Source organism: Apus apus, chromosome 5, assembly GCF_020740795.1.
Source record: "Apus apus isolate bApuApu2 chromosome 5, bApuApu2.pri.cur, whole genome shotgun sequence".
Classification (NCBI taxonomy): domain Eukaryota; kingdom Metazoa; phylum Chordata; class Aves; order Apodiformes; family Apodidae; genus Apus; species Apus apus.
In genome coordinates this window covers 2101649-2118979 of record NC_067286.1, presented here as the reverse complement: position 1 = coordinate 2118979, position 17331 = coordinate 2101649, and the positions used below count along the sequence as shown (strand labels likewise).

General features: G+C 41.8%; 1 long non-coding RNA gene across 4 annotated transcripts in view; it reads right to left on the bottom strand.

Annotated features, from left to right (window-relative positions):
* The window catches only part of LOC127385538 (uncharacterized), a 39492-nt gene that overhangs the window by 16617 nt on the left and 5544 nt on the right, over positions 1-17331 (bottom strand). For all 4 annotated transcript variants that reach the window (XR_007889692.1, XR_007889694.1, XR_007889695.1 and 1 more), the window contains exon 3: positions 2025-2165. This is a non-coding gene — a long non-coding RNA (uncharacterized LOC127385538). The remainder of the gene's footprint in view (positions 1-2024; positions 2166-17331) is intronic.

Genomic DNA, 17331 nt, shown 5'->3' with positions numbered 1-17331 from the left:
ACCTGCTGTCTTTTTTCAAACATTGTATTTGCGTGGCATTTTGTTGTGATAGGTTCTCTTCATTGCTTTGTCTGCTTCAATTAAAATCCTGACATATTCTCACACAACCAGCCCTGAGGACTGACTTTCTTTTAACCCTGCTGTAAAAATCTATCTATTCCAGCCAGTGAGGGGTTGAGGCTTTGGCGTGGTGTTAGGAAGACCTCCCTTTGTGACTGACCTCAGTGTCACTCTGAGATTGTAATGAATGCTGAACACCTGTCCCTCTTCATCTGTGTCAGGATGGGAACACATTCCACAATGGCCATCAAACCCAATGTCAACAGAGGCAGCAGTTTTTCTGGATTCCTGATCTCTCTGATTCCCACTGCTGGACTAATACATATCGTGGTGGGGTTTTTTTAAAAGAGATCTGATCTGAAAGCACAGTGAGAAAACTGGACAGTTCAACAGCAGATCTCATCTCTGCACATCCAAATTCCCAAACACACAGCCAGCAAAAGCAGAGTGAACCACTGCAGCTGGAGAATCAGCTTAAAAGATCAGGGGAGTTTTCCAGTCAGATTCTGTATCATTAACCAAATTCAGTGTTTCTGTTTCATTTTGTAGAGCATGCTGAGAGCAGGCTGGCTCTCACTACGTAATCCCAATGTAAGTACTCTGCACAGTTCTCCTAGTGTGTTCCTAAGGGTGGGTGGGTGTGTTTATGGATGGATGTGTAGGGTGTGGTCAGTCTAATAGATGATATTATCATAGAATCATTATCATAGAATAGTTTGGGTTGGAAGGGAACTTAAAGATCATCTATTCCCAACCCCCCTGCATGGGCAGGGACACCTCCCACCAGCCCAGGCTGCTCCCAGCCCCATCCAACTTGCCCTTCAACACTGCCAGGGATGGGGCAGCCACAGCTTCTCTGGGCAACCTGGGCCAGGGTCTCATCACTCTCATGGTGAAGAATTTCTTCCTAACATCTAACCTGAATCTACCCTCTTCCAGTTTATATTGATATATCTCAGGATGGAGAGTAGATGAAATTAAGCTAGCTTATGTCAACTGGTGTTAGAAGAGAGCCAGTTTTCCACCCACCACTGCTTCTGTGCTGTATTCACACACCTTGTGACATACCTATCTCTTGTAAAAAACTTTCAAGGGAGACATCCCTGAAAGGGATTGAAGTGTAGGGGCTGTGTCACCCAAGGATCTTCATCATCTTGCTACCCAAAGGCAGTTCTTCCCCTTGACAAATGTTTCCTGACAAGGGTGGCTTTCCCAGTGGAAACTGGTAGAGCATTAGGGAAGAGATGGCACCAGTTTGCAAAATAAGCCTCTGGGTGGAAGGGCCTCGCTCTGCACTATTGCACACACTGAGGTTTCTTTATGTTCTGTTGAGGAAACACAGCAATGTTTGGAGAAACCAAGGAGGGAGGCAAAGAGGAACCAGGGCTCTTTTAAAATACTCTGCCCACAAACAAAAGTCCTAAACCTCTTTTTTCTGCACTCTATCCCATCCGTGCACAGGGACCAGCAGCCAATTGCATTATAGCCCTGCTGATTACTTATGATTCCCTTCCTGTGAGGACAGGCCCTGATGTGTTGTTTTTTGATAACAGTGGCTCCTTTGGAGCAATAGTGCTGGTACAGTTTCCTGTCTAATCGGAGAGCAATTACTGTACCTCAAAAGGGAAAACATTCAGAAGAACCTAGTTTTAGCTCAGAAGTGATAACAGGAATATTTTCTTGCTAAGCTGTGGTTACACTTGAGCTCATTCAAGTATCTCCCATGGCAAAACATGACAAAAATCAAAGAGATGGGAGAGGCTGAGGGTTGTTCTTATCTACCACGTTCCTGTATGGTCAGGATCCCTTGCTGGTTGTGTGGCTGGGGAGCTGGCATTTTGTTGGTACCCATCGTTTACAAGAGAACATGGAATCTTTTCCCTCCAGGTCTCTAATCTGAATTTGCTCTAGTTTAGGAGTGAACAGTGTTTGCTATTACTGATTTCCAATCTCTGTTTACTGACCTAGTGGCCTTGGCCAGTTCTTCACTGATGGCAGGTGACCATGTTCAGAAGCAGAAGACTGTACTTCAGTGGTTTGCAGAGGTGCTGTTGCCTTTGCTTGGCTGGTAAGCTCACTGTCATTTTCAGATGAATTTACTAAACCTGTATGGGAACAAAAAGCAAAGATTAGTGGTGTATACAAACAGAGTATTAGGCTGAATTTTTGGAAGGGGGCTGGCAAACAGTATATCTGAGGGAAAAAATAGTATCTGCTTGGACTTCTGGCACATTTCTGGTGATTCAGTGCTTTCTTTAGGACTCACATACTCAGGCATTTCCACCTCAGCCTGAGGCATGTGTTTTTGACCTCCTTGCTGGAGAGCTCTCTGGCTACAAAGGGTGTGTGTCTGTGGTGAGAGAAGTGCTATCTTACTGAAGTCGAGCAGGGAAAGGAAATGACTCAGTCATCAAAAGGCCCTCCTTCCTCAGGGAACTGTCCTTAATCAGTATTATCCCGTTACAATAATACTATTTCAGAGGCACTGTGAACCAGAGCACGGCGTAGCCATGTAAACTGCTTCCTGTATTTGCCAAACAAAACAGCATTCAGCAATTAATAGAATTTAGCTATTAGCCCTGCTATGATAAAACAACAAACGGGGCTGCTCATCATGCAACCAGCCTTGGTGCAATCCTCCTCCCAGGAAAAGGCCTTTGCTTTGGGATCTGTGCTACCTGCTGCTCCAGGAAAGAATAAACAAGATTGCTTGCATTTTGCTTGGCTTAAAAGGTCAGAGCTATGAAAATTGTCCTCATTACCCTTGCAATTGCTACTGCAAAGCTTCCTCCTGGGATACCCTGATTAGTCATTGCTTTAGTATTAAGCTGGGACCCTTTGTGATGCTTGCCAGGGATCCTGTACAATCTCTACCTTTTGGTGCTTGATAGTAGGCAGCTCCAGAAGTTGGCAGTGGAAGCTACAGAATAAAGCAGTGGGTCCTTCAGAGCTCAGGGACCAGGAGTATTACAGAGCATCAGCTCACCATAATTAACTCTGATTAGACACAGCCACAGATGGGCAGCATTTCAGCAACAAATGGTCCATTTGTTCTTCTTTGATTTGATAGGAGAGAAGCTCATAATGTGACAAGAAAATGTCACTTGTAAGTTGCTCTTCCCTCCCCATTGCCCTTTTAGCACTGTCCCCCAGTCACCTCCCTGACTGAGCAGGGGGGAATTTCAGGTTGACTTTCCTATGAGTCTGCCTGTAAAATGATACTAGGGATGGAATTGAAATTCCTGGTGCTGTGATCAAGGCTCTTGCAGCTGCATTTGGAATTGTGGTAGCATCTGAGGCCTGAAGTAGGAAGAGAGGCTCCATGGTAGCAGCATGGAGCTTAACCACCCCTTCTGTGGACAGGCTCCGATTTGGAAAGCTTTGGAAAGGATGCAACAGGTGAATGCAGCAAATGAGGCTGAGTAAATGCTAAATATTAATAATAGTAATAATATTAATAATAGTGGATAGCTGGATCAGAGCAACTGGTGTATGAAACACACTGGACAAAAATCCTAAGCTAATTTTGACATGGACATTTTCAAATACACAAAGAAATCTTAAATGACATGAAAAACCTGACCAGTGAAACTTGAAAGCTTTATGTTTTGTCTTTGTAGATGCAAAAAAAAAAAAATTAATCCAGTGTTTGCCAGAAAAATCATTTGGGATGCCCTGTTACCCAGGATGACTTCACCAGTGTGGGTTTTACTCCTGAGAATAGATTAGGTGCTAACCAAACAGACTCAGCATGGGCATTTCAGTTTGCTTTGTAGACATCTGCTTGGAAGCCTCTGCAGGGTGTGCAGCAGCCTGGCTGCCAGGACAGAGCTTGGGTTGAGGGCTTCAGAACAAACCCACAGAGCTAAACTTTGAGTTTGGGTCTGGTTCTAGAGGTTGGGTTGTTTCTTTTGCTAAATGTAGGAATTAGGTGATGCAAATGCACAAGGAGTAGAAGAGAGGAAGAGAACACGGGTCTTTGCTTTTCTTGGAAAGAAGGGCTAGAAACTTCAGCTTCTGCCTCAGCCAGTTTCTGGTTTTTGGCTCAATGTTCTTGATAAAAATGCAAAATCAGTGCAGTGGATCTCCTCATTGCAAGAGATTAAACTAATGGCTTGCATTTATGGCTGATGTAACTTCACTCAAGTCAGCAGATCTGCACTGCAGAGTCTAACCATATGGCTGGGTCTTTTTATACACAATAAAGTTGAATGATGTTAATGCTGCTGTGACAGCTGTGATGTCTTGTTGCAACTCCAAAATGCCTCCAAAATTTCCACCATATAATAATATAATATAATAATATAATGATATATATAAAGTATCTCTATACAATAAGGGATAACTGTGGGAACAGTGGGGCTGCATATTTGATGCTCAAGTCTGTATTTTGGATCTTCAAGAACAGCATCATGGAATTTGCAAAAAAAAAAGAACCCAAAAAGACACTCCTTTAAGTACTCTATATCCAAGTAAGATGTGAGCTGAGAAAAAAAAAAAAAAAAAAGTCTGAATTCAAACAGCAAAGTTCAAAAAGAGATAATGGTGGTACCAGTGTAACCCACTGGAGACATGGCTGATAACAAGAAGCCTCAAAAATAAATCATTTTCTTAGTACACTGACTGTCAGCAAGGGTACAGAGCTCCTGCTGATCTCCTATCCTTTAACTGAACTTCTGGGCACAACTTGACAAAAGTAGAGAGTAAAATTCCTCTCTGCTTTGGATAAGGTCTTATCTTCACATTGCTTGGGAAAACACCAATGGATTTTTTGGGGGAATTTGGGATTCTGTTTGACCACCACTGAAATCAAAGGGTTCTTTCCACTGGCTTTGGATTAGAAAATAAACTGATGGGGTGAGGAAGGATCGTCTTTGAAGGACTCAAGAGATGTTAATTCAGTTCTTGGCTGTGCCAGAGGTTCCCAGGGTGATCTCAGGAAGACTGCCTTCTCTGCCTTTGGAAATTTTCCATTTGCATAATCAAATGATATTGCTTCCTTTCCACCACCTTTTGTATGGCTTGTCCTTGGAAATTTTTGGTGTAGGATCCATTTCATGCTCCTGTTTGTACAACATCTACCAAACTGGGATCCCAGCTGAGGTAAAAGTACAAAGAAGGACATTGCAGTGAATGGAATGAGTGATTTGGTGGGAAGAATGTTAATTATGAAATACTTTTAAAATTAGCAGTTCAACTAGTAAAATGTTAAAATATGCACTAAGTCTCTTAATTTTAAATCTTTGAGACAGATTGGTCTCACTTTCTGTGCTGGAGTTAAAAAACAAGAGACTTATTGACAAGAAAGTACCTTCAATGAATTCTTTCTTAACATTTCACCAAGTAAGAAATGTCCATTAGATGGTTAGCAAATGTCAACTTTTGTCTTAGTTGTTTTCACACAAATACTTTATAGTTCTTCACAAACAATTATCCATGCCTTATGTTGCAATCTTGGAGGGGTAGAAGGTGGCTGGGATTTCATATTTTGGTGTGAACCTGAAACATGCATCACATCTTGCAGTTTCTGAAGATACAAGACTAGATTTTTCTCCTGAATTCACTGCTATAAATACGAATGGCACTCCATGAAACAACCAAGAAACAAGAGCATCACTAACATTAGCAGGGCTTTCCAGAATTTATTTTAATGTTTATATGAGACTGTGGAAACACAACACCACAGAAAGTCCCAGATATGTTGTATTCCTTGACCACACTCCAGTCATGTCACTGAAAGCTATTCCAAAAAGTAGGTATATCTAAAGTCATAGATCCATCAGCTCTCCCATGTCAGCTCTCTCTGGCCTGGATTGTAGCCAGCATCTCTTGGAATTAGCTCAGGCTTTTGGGAACGTGAAAGGGGGTTTGATTTTCAGCCTAACCAGACTCAGATATCCCACATACTGTCCCTGTCTCAAAGTTGGCACAGCCATGGTAAAGCTCCTGTGAGCTACTTCATACCAGCACTGGAGTGGTGGCAAGTAGCACAGACCCCACCACAAAATAAGCCCTCCAGATCTGGAATAAAAAGGCAGCAGGTTGTGACTTCTCCTTTCCTCTGAGGTACCTGAAAGATGACCGTCTGGCATCTCCCTCCATCCTGCACATTTGACAGGAACAAGCCCTCACTCCACCTGGTTTGTAGTGTTGCATTTAGCATCTCCAGGGCTTGATTCAGTGGCAGGATTCATGAAGGCTTCCTGTTTGCTACTGCTGCCACATATCCAAAGAATCAAAACCCTTCACCTCCTTCCAACAGCTTTCTGTGAGGAGTCAGTAATTAACAGCAGCAGTACCAGCAAGCCCAGGAGGCTGTTTCTAACAAGCAGGCACATTTTAAACAAAGAGTGAAATTTTTAGGGAGCTCTTTGAATAGATTCTCCTTCTTCATTAGAATATCAGAAATAACATTCTTATTTCTGCATCTCTCACCATTTCTCTCTTCTTAGTTTCACCAGCCAAATTGGGATAGGAGAGCTTTTTCCCCTCCAAGTGTGCCAGCTTTGTGTCCCATAGTTACGCTATCATTCAGAATAAATCCTGAGCAATAGGAATCCAAATATGCTTAATGTCTATCATCACCCAAGGAAGATTTGCAAATGAAACCTTTGTTTCTGATGGCAATTGATCAGGAAAATCTTCTTTCAAGATAATAAGGTTAACAGAGGAAGAGCAGAGGCACAATAAATCAAAGTCTTTGACAATACAATAGGGGAAAAAAAGTTGGTATGCTGGGATAAAAGGTACAGAAGCTACAGGTGGGTAACTATTGCACCTACCAAGATACAAAGCCAGTGTTTCCTGGGAGTAAAATGATGTTTGGCAAGATAACAACAGAGTAGAAAGCTAACATTTTTCTAGCTTTAACAGCAAAGAATACAAAGGGACAGGTCCATCATGCCTTTGTTAAACCAAGTCCATAGAGACTTTGCCTGACACACCCAGATCTATCAAAAGAGCAAGAACACACAGCAGCCAGCAGTAAGAGAATCTTGTCAGGTTCCCCCAGATTACTTTGAAAACACCTTTTCTTCAAAACCTTACTCGTCCCTGGCTATTAAACATCTGCTTAACAGGAGCAATACCTGAAAGATTACTCAGTGATACAACTCAGAATCAAATAAAAGGCTTTCTAGTGCAGGCTGATAGGTGTACACGCATCTAGTAACATGGATCCCCTTCAAATGGTCATGTAAAGCAGCAGGAATGACACTCAGAGGAAAATGGTCTGTGCTTAGGTTAGGCAGCCAGTGTTAATCTAGGAAAGCTCCCTTTGAGACTACAAGAAAATGGTTGCTGGCAGAAAACATTCGCAGATGAAAGCCTAGTCCTCCAAAGCTTTTCATAACATGCAAATATTCTGGCAGAACTCAACAGGGCTGCATAAAACCTCTTGGTTAATTACGTGCCTAAGTGGTTGCAAGTCAGGAGCATACATGGTATTGATACCAAGAAGCAGAACATCACTTTTCTCGCATCAAAACCAGTATGGTTCCAGGGTGGAATGTCTGAGAAAGGTCGAATACATATAATTGAAATAAAATCTCCTACTTAATGGAAGTGCAGTGACAACTACATGGAGTGAGAAATATTCAGAAAAGAGGGTTACAAACCTGTGAGCCACCCTGCTAGCAGCAGAAAAAAAATGCTATGGGAAGAGAAGGGGCTTATGGTGATGTTCTGGTTTAGCACAAAGGGCCTAAGAGCCAAGTTGCTGGGAACATGGGATGGCCTGCCTGCCTATCGGGCATCCAAAGTCTCTCCCCAGACTTGCTGTGGGTATCTGTGGGGCTGAGTTCCCACAAGATGTTTGGTTGTTGTTCCCACCAGATCCCAGCTGTGGGAAGCTGAGAAGAAATCAGCTCTAAGTATGGTATTCCCTTGAGGTCCTTCTTTAGAGGGTAAAAGCTTTTGAAGAGGGATGGTGGGAGGATTAAAATATATTTTTGGCACATCCCTGACTGATGAAGGGAGCTGCTGGAAGGCAACCTGGTCTCCTAAAAATGCAGTGACAGCAATCACTAGAAATATGCAAATACGGCTGGTCCAAACCTGCCACTCCCACCTGAGGCCATCCTTTCCCAAAATTCTGCAGGTCCAGGCTTCCCAAATATGCAGCAAAACTGTCCCCTGCATGGACACCTCATGAGTTGCTGAAGAGCAGCTGAAGGAGCTGATAAAGTTACTTCACAACAGAGCTGGAAACACAAGGTACAAACCCAGCTCATGAAGCTCAGGCAGATGTTGCTGAGTGCTTTCTCTGCAGCACAATGATAATGAGGAGACAGCTCTCCCTCCTCCCAGATGTCCTGGCATCTCAAAAAGAGCAGCCAAGAAGGAGGAAAGGGAAAGGCTGTGTGGTCAGTGGGTGGGGTGAGACCACCACCTCTCACGCATCCTTATCGGCCTCCCCAGAGAGGCAAACACTCCTTTCTCAAGGGTGTGTAAAATGGTCTTCAAAGCGATAGCAACGGAACCAACTGAGAAATGGCCTGTAAAAAGAATTAAAAACCAGAAACTTGGGTTGTTGTTTTGGTTTGTTGTTTTTTTTTTTCTCAGCTCTCCTTTTTCTCCAAGCACATCCTGAAAGAAGAATCAGCCGCCCGTGGCCCTGCACGGTGAAACCTTCATGTTAAGCAGGTCACCTTTGAGGGTCCCTCACTCTTATTTTTTGGGAAGGAACACCCCTGCACACCCTTCTGTCAAATGTCACAGCATGTGTCACATCTATAGTTCACACTCGCAGCTAAAAAGGGAAGTGTACAAAATACATGAAGCTCTGAGAAACCCAAACGTTTGCCCTGCAAGTTGCTTGATCATCTTCCCCCCTGTTGCAGTGGGAGCTGCAGGGGCTCAGTCTGAAGGCAGACATGGATGTAATAAATTAGGGGTTCACAGAAGGAAAGGGGTTCTTGGAGTTCTGGAAGTGGAAATGTTATGGGTGGGGGAAGAGAAGGAGAAAGGAGGAGAAAATAGAAATGAAAGGAGCTTGTAGAGAGAACTGAGAGAAAAGTTAAGGCTACGAGATGCTATATATGATGAAGGTAAAAAAAATGTAGCTGGAACACAACGAAAAGAAACCACGTAGTTTTGTAGTTTACTGTCACAGAAGTAATTGAGTGCATCTGTTTTTACAATCAACCATGTTTATAGGAACAATACAGAGAAGGACTTTAAAACTCAAATCATAAATTCTTAGTGCTTTTTTTTTTTTTTGCCCATAATGGGGACGTGAATAATAATGCACAGAAGTCACAGTGAAGTCAAGGTCGCAGTCCAGTCTGCCCTCTCCATAGTACAAAAGTAAGGAGGCATTTCATGATATTGAAATAAAATACATTTTTTTAATGGCCAAATACTTAAAATTCTACTCAATGAACAATTAATCTAAGTAACTTGTCATCCTGATGTTTAAAATCTGGTACACACAAAGATTTCTGACTGGATCTGACAATACTTGTACAAACAATGACTGCGTTCCCATACACACCAGGCAAAAAAATATCTATTTTTTTTAACTGTTTGACTACAAACAGACAGACACTGAAAGAAAGTGTCCTGGTGGGTTGTTTTTTTTCATTTCATAGTTGCCCCCTCATTTGTTAAGTAGTCTTCCCACCCAGACTATCATTATTGCTAGACTTCAGGGAATGGGGCTATGAAATTGGAAAGGCTAGCAGAGTATGATCCATTTTTTTCAAAAAAAGTGCTTGTTATAGACATCACATCAAGAATTAAGCCATATTTTCTCATACATGGTCTTGTTATAGCTCAGGTGTTACAGATCTGGAGACTCCCAAGAAACACCTGTTAATGGCACTGATTTTTTACAGTGTGTTGGTAGAAACTGGTATATGAAGCATGAGGGATGAAACACAGTGTTGGCATGGAGAACATCTTCCTAGGAATGATTTCATGACACTGTGCAGACTTGTTAACTGGTAACTTGTAAGGCAGTGCTGAAGCTGTATTCAACCAGGATGATAAGAACAACTAGAGCAGTGAACGAGTTAAAAATGAGAAAGGTTGTGCAAAAAATCAAACAGTTGTGGGAGTAAGAGAGACTACCAGGTGATTAGCTGAAGGCAATAGTTGTCCCAATCCTGGCAAAAGGAGATCCTGCTGATCAAAATAATTATGGAGGTGAAAGTTTATTGCCAGTACTGTGCAAAATTCTGATGAAAGTAAGAGTCAACAGATCAAAGCTGGTTTTAGAGGGTGCAGAGAAAGAAAAAGAGTGTGGCTTCAGATCAGGATGAAGTTGCATTAATCAGATATGCAGATTTTTACAGTTGACGGGAAAAAAGGAAGAATAGGGTTTAAAAGTGCTTGTTCTTTTCCTTGATGCTATGAAGGCATTTTATTTGGAAGGAGCCATTACAGAACACAGCAAAAAAGGATACAGCATTCAGAGAAGCACATTGGTAGTATAAATGCTGGGAACTCCTGCAGTGCTATAGGAATTGGCAGAAAATTAAGCAACTGGTTCAAACCAAGTCTGTTATGAAACAAAGGGCTGTGAATGCACGAATTCACTTTCATCATGTACTTGAAATGGACATTAGGATGGCAAATGAGATGAAGCACGTGACAAGGGAAGCTCTAAATTTCACATTATGCAAATGACACTGCATAATTGTCAGATAAATGAGGTAGAGTTGATTGTCTTTGCTAATTGACAAAACTGCTGCAGTCATCCTGGGTTTTAAAATCTATCTATAAGAGAAATTGTGTCTGTGTTGGAAAGAATAGGCATGTTTTATATATGCCTTGGTGCTAAGGAAAAGGAGGAAAAAGTAAAATGATGTGCTTAGCCAGGAGCTGAAAATGTGAAAGCAGAGAAGTACTGAAAGACAGCACTAACAGTCTACAGGCCTGAAGTGGCAGCAGGAAATAAGAGGGATCTAACCACTGCTGATGTAGGAGCTCCTCCAAAGGCAGCAGGCATTCCACAGCATAAGAATGACAGAGAAATTAGGAGCAGGCAAGGATGTCAAATCAATGTTTGGGACTGGCTACGGTGGAAAAAATGTCCCAATGAGGAGGATCCTGGAGAAAGGACTCAGATGAGAGAATGCCAAAGACATTCACTCATGCACATGGATAGGGGCTAAACTGATCCCCAGCCCCATGGCCAGATCCTTCTGATGGGAATGGGACTGAAATGGATTTGACAAAGGCAGAAGCTGTAGACAAGGGTGTTATACAACTCCTGAGCCTAAAAAAAAAAAAGAAAAAAAAAAGCCAGGAAAGAAGACATATTCAAGTCTCTGCCTTGGCCAAATTCCAACTCAATTAATTACAATCTGCCTTTTAAAATTCCCCCTGAAGTTTCAGCTAGATAATATGTTTCTCCATGCACGTCCTGTGAGGCTAAGAAGTGCCCCAGCCCACCACTGAGCTGCTGTTTGCAGGCAGCACCATTTCTGGATACAATGCTTGTGGTAGGTCAAATTTGTGAAGGCTTTGGGACCCTTGAAAATGAGAAGGGCTTGGCAGAACGAAGGTGATGAAACCACAGAAAAACTGGCAGTCGCTTTGCTATAAACCTTCCTGATGTGCAATTCCTTGGTAAACATGCTCACAAAACCTCACTTCTGCCTTCTAGTGGATGAAAGATAGGAGTGCACTGCAACAGAAAGAGACCTACTGAAAAGAAAATTAGCTTTGGATTCCTCAACATCATTATTAACAAGCCCTGAAGATCGGACTTAAACAAAAATCTTGTCATTTTAATCATAGCAATGACTGTTGCATTCACTTTTCACCCTGAATCCCTCTGATTATAACAGTACAAAGCCCAATTCCTCTCTTGCAATATGAACCCAACCCTACGTGGAAGGCTAAAGATACTGAAATGTTCCATACTGGGCTGAGTCTGATTACAACAGGTGCTGCTGCTTCCACCTCTGGTTATACTGCCAAGAACTCTGCCACTGATGCAGAGGACAGAAAAACCCCCCTTCCTTTCTAGCCAGAAGACCTTGTAAAATGGTGTTTTTTAAAGTAGCAGGAGAAGCAATGCATAGAAAATGCAGATCACCACACACTTTTTCTGCAGACAAGCAGCCATTGCTCAGTTTGGTCTCCAAACAAGCTCAGTATCTACAACCAACACTGATTTTCTAGAAATCCAAAAATTAGGCTAATCATTAGGCTTAAATATTGGCATGGGATGCCAAATACTAACACATATTTGTGTTCCCCTAAGGTTGCTGGACTGAGTGGGCAGTGAGGACTGGAAAAATCTGGAAACTGATATTTGGGGCCAGGAAAGGTGAGGGAAGAAGGGTGGTTTTCTGACAGAGAGCACAACCACCTGGAAACCACACAGGGCATTCCTACAGGGAGGCAGAGATCCCTACTGAATGTGCAGGTAGGAGGCAGGTTCTGTGCTGCCTGTGCCAATGAGACATATTTGGCTTCTTTAATAAAACTGGCTTTGGAAACTGCACTTTGAAGAGGAAGGACAATGGGCAGCACCTGGCAGCAGTGATGTCACTGAAAGGCTTCATTGTTTATTCTCTGTTGAGGTATCAGCAGTGATCTCAAGTCACTTTCAGCCAAAACTCTAATGCAGTGACAAATGTGACAAACCAGGACAAAGTTTAAACTATCAGTACTGAGTTGATAAAACCAGCATTGCTTACTCAACCTCAGAAAATACAATCCTTATCTCTTCTTCATAAAACTAAACAAAAAAAAATACACCTGTCAGGACAACCACTTCCAAGATTATTTTTTCCTAACGATTGTCCCTGATGTGCTGTTTGCCACTAGGGATGTCTATTCTTGATGGCATGTCACCCTCTGAGGATAATAATGGTGACAGAACACCAAGAAGCTAAGGATTGTCTCAATTCTTTCATCATACTCTTCTTCACCGGCATGTGAAGGCCAGCAGAATCCAGAAAGGAGCTTTTATCTGAGACGTCTCCCTGTTCCTCCTTCAAACCTCAGTGCCTGTCCCACGCATCTCAGAGCGATCCTGCTCTGGAGTCCAAAGAATTATTAAAAAATGGATTTTTAAAGCAGCTCTCGAACGCTCTCTAGTGGTTAAAAGAGGAAACACTTTTAATGTCACCTACTACCTTCTCAACCCAGTTTTAATTAATAAATCCCAATGACTCATTTATCTCCCAGTTAAAAAATATTTTTAAATTATGGTTAAAGTCATTGTTATAATTAATAAAATATTTTATTCTAATGTATTATTTGGGCACTAGAGTAGTGTTTTTCACAATGCAAAGTACAAAGAGTGAATCTAATAATTTCCTTCCTGTGCATCAAGTCACATTTCTATTCTTATTTTTTGGCCAACTAACAATTTTCATCCTAGATTGTGTTTGCCAAGATCAGTGGTCACTGAAAATCCATGTTAACCACAAATATGAATTCATTCCTTCTTGCATATTTCCCCCAGATATTTCAGGATTCCTCACTTTCTAGAGTAGCCCTTCAAGCTCCTCACAGAAGCCCTGAATACATGTCACAGAAAATGCTAATTCTTCATTTCACAGAAGAAAGTAAAGCTGAGAAAGAACTAGGTGACCCAGTTATGGAAATCTGGCAGCTCCAAGGCCAAAGGACAGATGAAAGCAAAGAACATGCCACAGACAGTGATGACAAAATGCTTGCATTGGTTTTGAATAATTAATAGATCACAAGCCTGTGTCCACAGGAATATTTGCATGAAGCATTATTTACATATTTTTTCAAATGCTAATTGCAACCTGTCTTGTAAAAACAAACACACTGGCTCACAGACACACATTATTTGAATGTTTTCATTTTTTTGGTCTTCTCTCTGTTTATCCAAAGACTGTGTCTTCTGGTTTGTCTGCCTTCCTCGTCACACTTACTACCTCAAATCATCATCACCATCAGTTGAAACATCACTGCTTTTTAAGTAGTCTGAAGCAACGTGGAAAGTTGCTCCAGTAACAACTCTGCACAAAAACCCTGGGTCACATAAGGTCCTTTGTAAGTATTATGTCCCCAATACTTATTCCAAATCATTTATTTGGCAGATTTAGGTTTTGATGCAGTATTCCTTCATTGCAGGTGAAGCTACACACCTCTAACAGAGTGAGCCATCATCTGCCAAATAAAGGCACTTGTGCAGGCTCTGGAGTTCTGGACCAAACTAGCTCCTGCCACAGCACCAAGTACACCCAGGATTGTTCCAAATGAGATCAGCCTTTGCTGACTTCTGGCAGCAATCTGTAGTCCCAAAGTAACTGGAATTCACTGCTCCTCTTTCTCCAACCTCATCTTCCAGTTCCAGCTTCCTCCCACATGCTGCTGGATGGGGCTTTCTCCCTCTCCAGCACCCATCCTAGTCACTGCTGCCAACCGTAGGTCTCAGCTCTTGCTTCAGCTCTCCAGGTCCATCCCAGATCCTGTGAGGATCTATTGTAAACCTGCTTCCAACCTTCATGTTTGCAAGGAAAACTTTCTCTTAATCAGCAAATTGCACTCCCTGATAATGTTTCATGACATTTCCCAGCCTTCTTCTTGGTGATAATTTCTCAGTTATTAAATCATTAAAACATGGTGTAATTAATTTTACTTTCTAATCAGACAATGGCTCTGTCATTGCAATTCTCAGAGTGTAACATGTCATTATTGAATTATGTTAGTTACTAATGTCAGTGAGTAAAAAATGTTTGTTTTAAAACCTTAAACCTTGTGTTGGCCCTCAGATTAATCAGGAGTGCTACAACCTCCTTAGGGAAAGCTGTTCCCAAATTTCTTAATTCCTAAACTGCACTAACAGGGTCTTACCCTGTGTGTTTATGACCTGGATAGCTGCCTGGTGACTAGCTCTAGTGCTCTTCAAAGACATTTATAACCCATTCATTGCTGGGGTGCTGAAGGCTAGAAGTGCCCAGCAGATTTGAAGAGTTTGGACTTGAAGAGTCCTTGAGTTTAATTTCCTGACTGCAAAAGACATCATGCCACAAGTGACTGGCTATAGTCACATCAAGGCTCTCAGAGACTGTTCCACAAAGGAAGGAGAGCCCAGAGCCAATCACAAGGACAGTGACCCCATTGACCAGAGGGACAAGCCACTCATGTGGGGTTGGAATGGTGACAGTGATGGCTTCCATGAAGAGACCATCAGACAAGGTGAGGGGACAAGGTGAAGGGCTGGCCAGGAGGTCCAGCCATGATCAGCAGGGGACAGGGCTGAGCAAGGGCCTCCTACAATATAGTTGAGGCTCAGCGGATTGAAAAAAAATCCCACAAAACTATTGAAACACAAGCAAAAAGTAGGAATAAATCTGAATTTAGGCAGGTGATCTCTTTCCTGTTTTTACAGGAATTTTATGGCTTGTCTTTTTTGGGGAGGTTTGTTTAGTTGGGGCTTTTTTGAGCAGAAGCACTTGCAGTTCTTCAGTGGAAAAATTGTTCAGCTTCCCAGGGCTGTATGTGGCCTTGAGGAATATATTTATGTCTGCCTCCTAGAGTGTTGAGCAGTCAGGAAGAAAAGGGGCTACAGTGCCAGTGGGGCCTCCTAAAGCCAGTGTGCCTTTGAAGGGTACCTGTGACACCAGGGTATTTGGAAACACTTGTTTAAAGCAGCCATTAATTTTTCTCCAGACAGACAGACCTTTAGCATAAGGTCTGTGATTAGTCTTGCTCAAAACAGGCCAGCTGACCCTCAACCACTGACTGTAGTGTGGGAATTATCAACCCATCTTCACTCTCCCTTAGACTGGAGATATTTTATACTCACAGGGATAAATGCTTTTCATGGTAAAGTACTCATGGTGAGATGCAATTCTATCCACTATGAGGAAATGTCACCTATATTATTACTTTATCTTCTAAACAGACAGACAGGTAGACACTACAACAGTAGATAGATCCATAGATAGACAGAAAGTGTTTAAGTATAGTCAATATATTGTGAACCTTAAAATATGCCTGACTTGCATGAGGACTGCAATTCCTCAGAAACTTTGAAAGACAGGATGTTTGTGCAAATGATAGAAAAAGAACCACAAAACACCTTGTGATTTTCTTTTACTTCATGGTTAGATTCAAAGATTGTACAGTGGGAATTGTAATGTACAACCTGTACCTGTCCTCTGTTAAGTCCAGAGGTTTCAAATACTGTTTTAAGCAACTTCAGTTACTTTAGTTATGCTTTCTAAGCACACTTCTATTTTCCACATAATAATACTTTGTATAAGAGGTTCTAAGTGTGTCCTGTTCTGACTATTCTGTACTGGAAAACAGACATTAGGTGATAAACTATAAATGATATATAAAACCTGAGATAAGCAAGTCAGTACACAAAAGCCAGACTGCAAAGGAGCATCTTCTGATCTCAGTGCACTGGGATTTACATGTCAGACTATTTTCTGCTTGCACTTTGGGAGAAACGTTGCCATTTGAAGGCTTGTAACGAGGTTTTTTCAGCTGGGAAACAAAATTAAAGCAACAAGTTGATCTACCCACCTGCAGATTGAGCTGCATGCTAGGTCTGCCTAGGCTAAGTTAGAGATGCTCTACCTTTTTTCATGAAACACCATAAGTGACTGGGAAATAAAGGAGATGAGAGAGCAAACATAACTTTGCCAAAACCAAACTGTGTCAAACTATTTAATTTCCTTCCACAAAGAATATCACCTAGAGAAGAAGCAGATGACATATTCTGGCTTGAATAAGGCTTCAAATACTTTCTCACACAAGCCTTAAGCAACCTAAGAAAACATGACCAAAACATACTACTGTAGAGTGGGTGAAAGTCAACTTGAAGAAAGCAAATTATCACTGGAATCTGGTCATGTGTCCATGCTAGTTAATGCTTTCATTATTACCTAGATGGTGAAAACTGTGACAAAAAAAAAAAAAAAAAAAAGAAAAAGGTCAAATACTTTGGAATTAAAAGGTGAAATGGTCAAAAAAAGAGATAAAAATGTGGACAAGTCCACTTAGGCAGCAACAAGCAACTTCATAGACTCGGGCTGAGGGATAATGTGTAAGCCAGTGCTTCTGCAGGAAAAGATCTGGGGGTACTAATGAACTACAAGCTGAACCTCAGTGTACAGTGTGATTTTGTGGCAGAAAAAGCAAATGTCATATCAACATCATCATTAGCAAGGACTCAGTTGAATTAATGAATCCAGTTTTAAGCACCACATTTGAAGGTGCACACAGCAACTGGAGATAGCATTGAGATAAATATTAAGAATAGTCAGAGGGCTAACACACTTCACCTCTATGGAAAGGTTGAAAGAACTGGGGTTGCTTGAC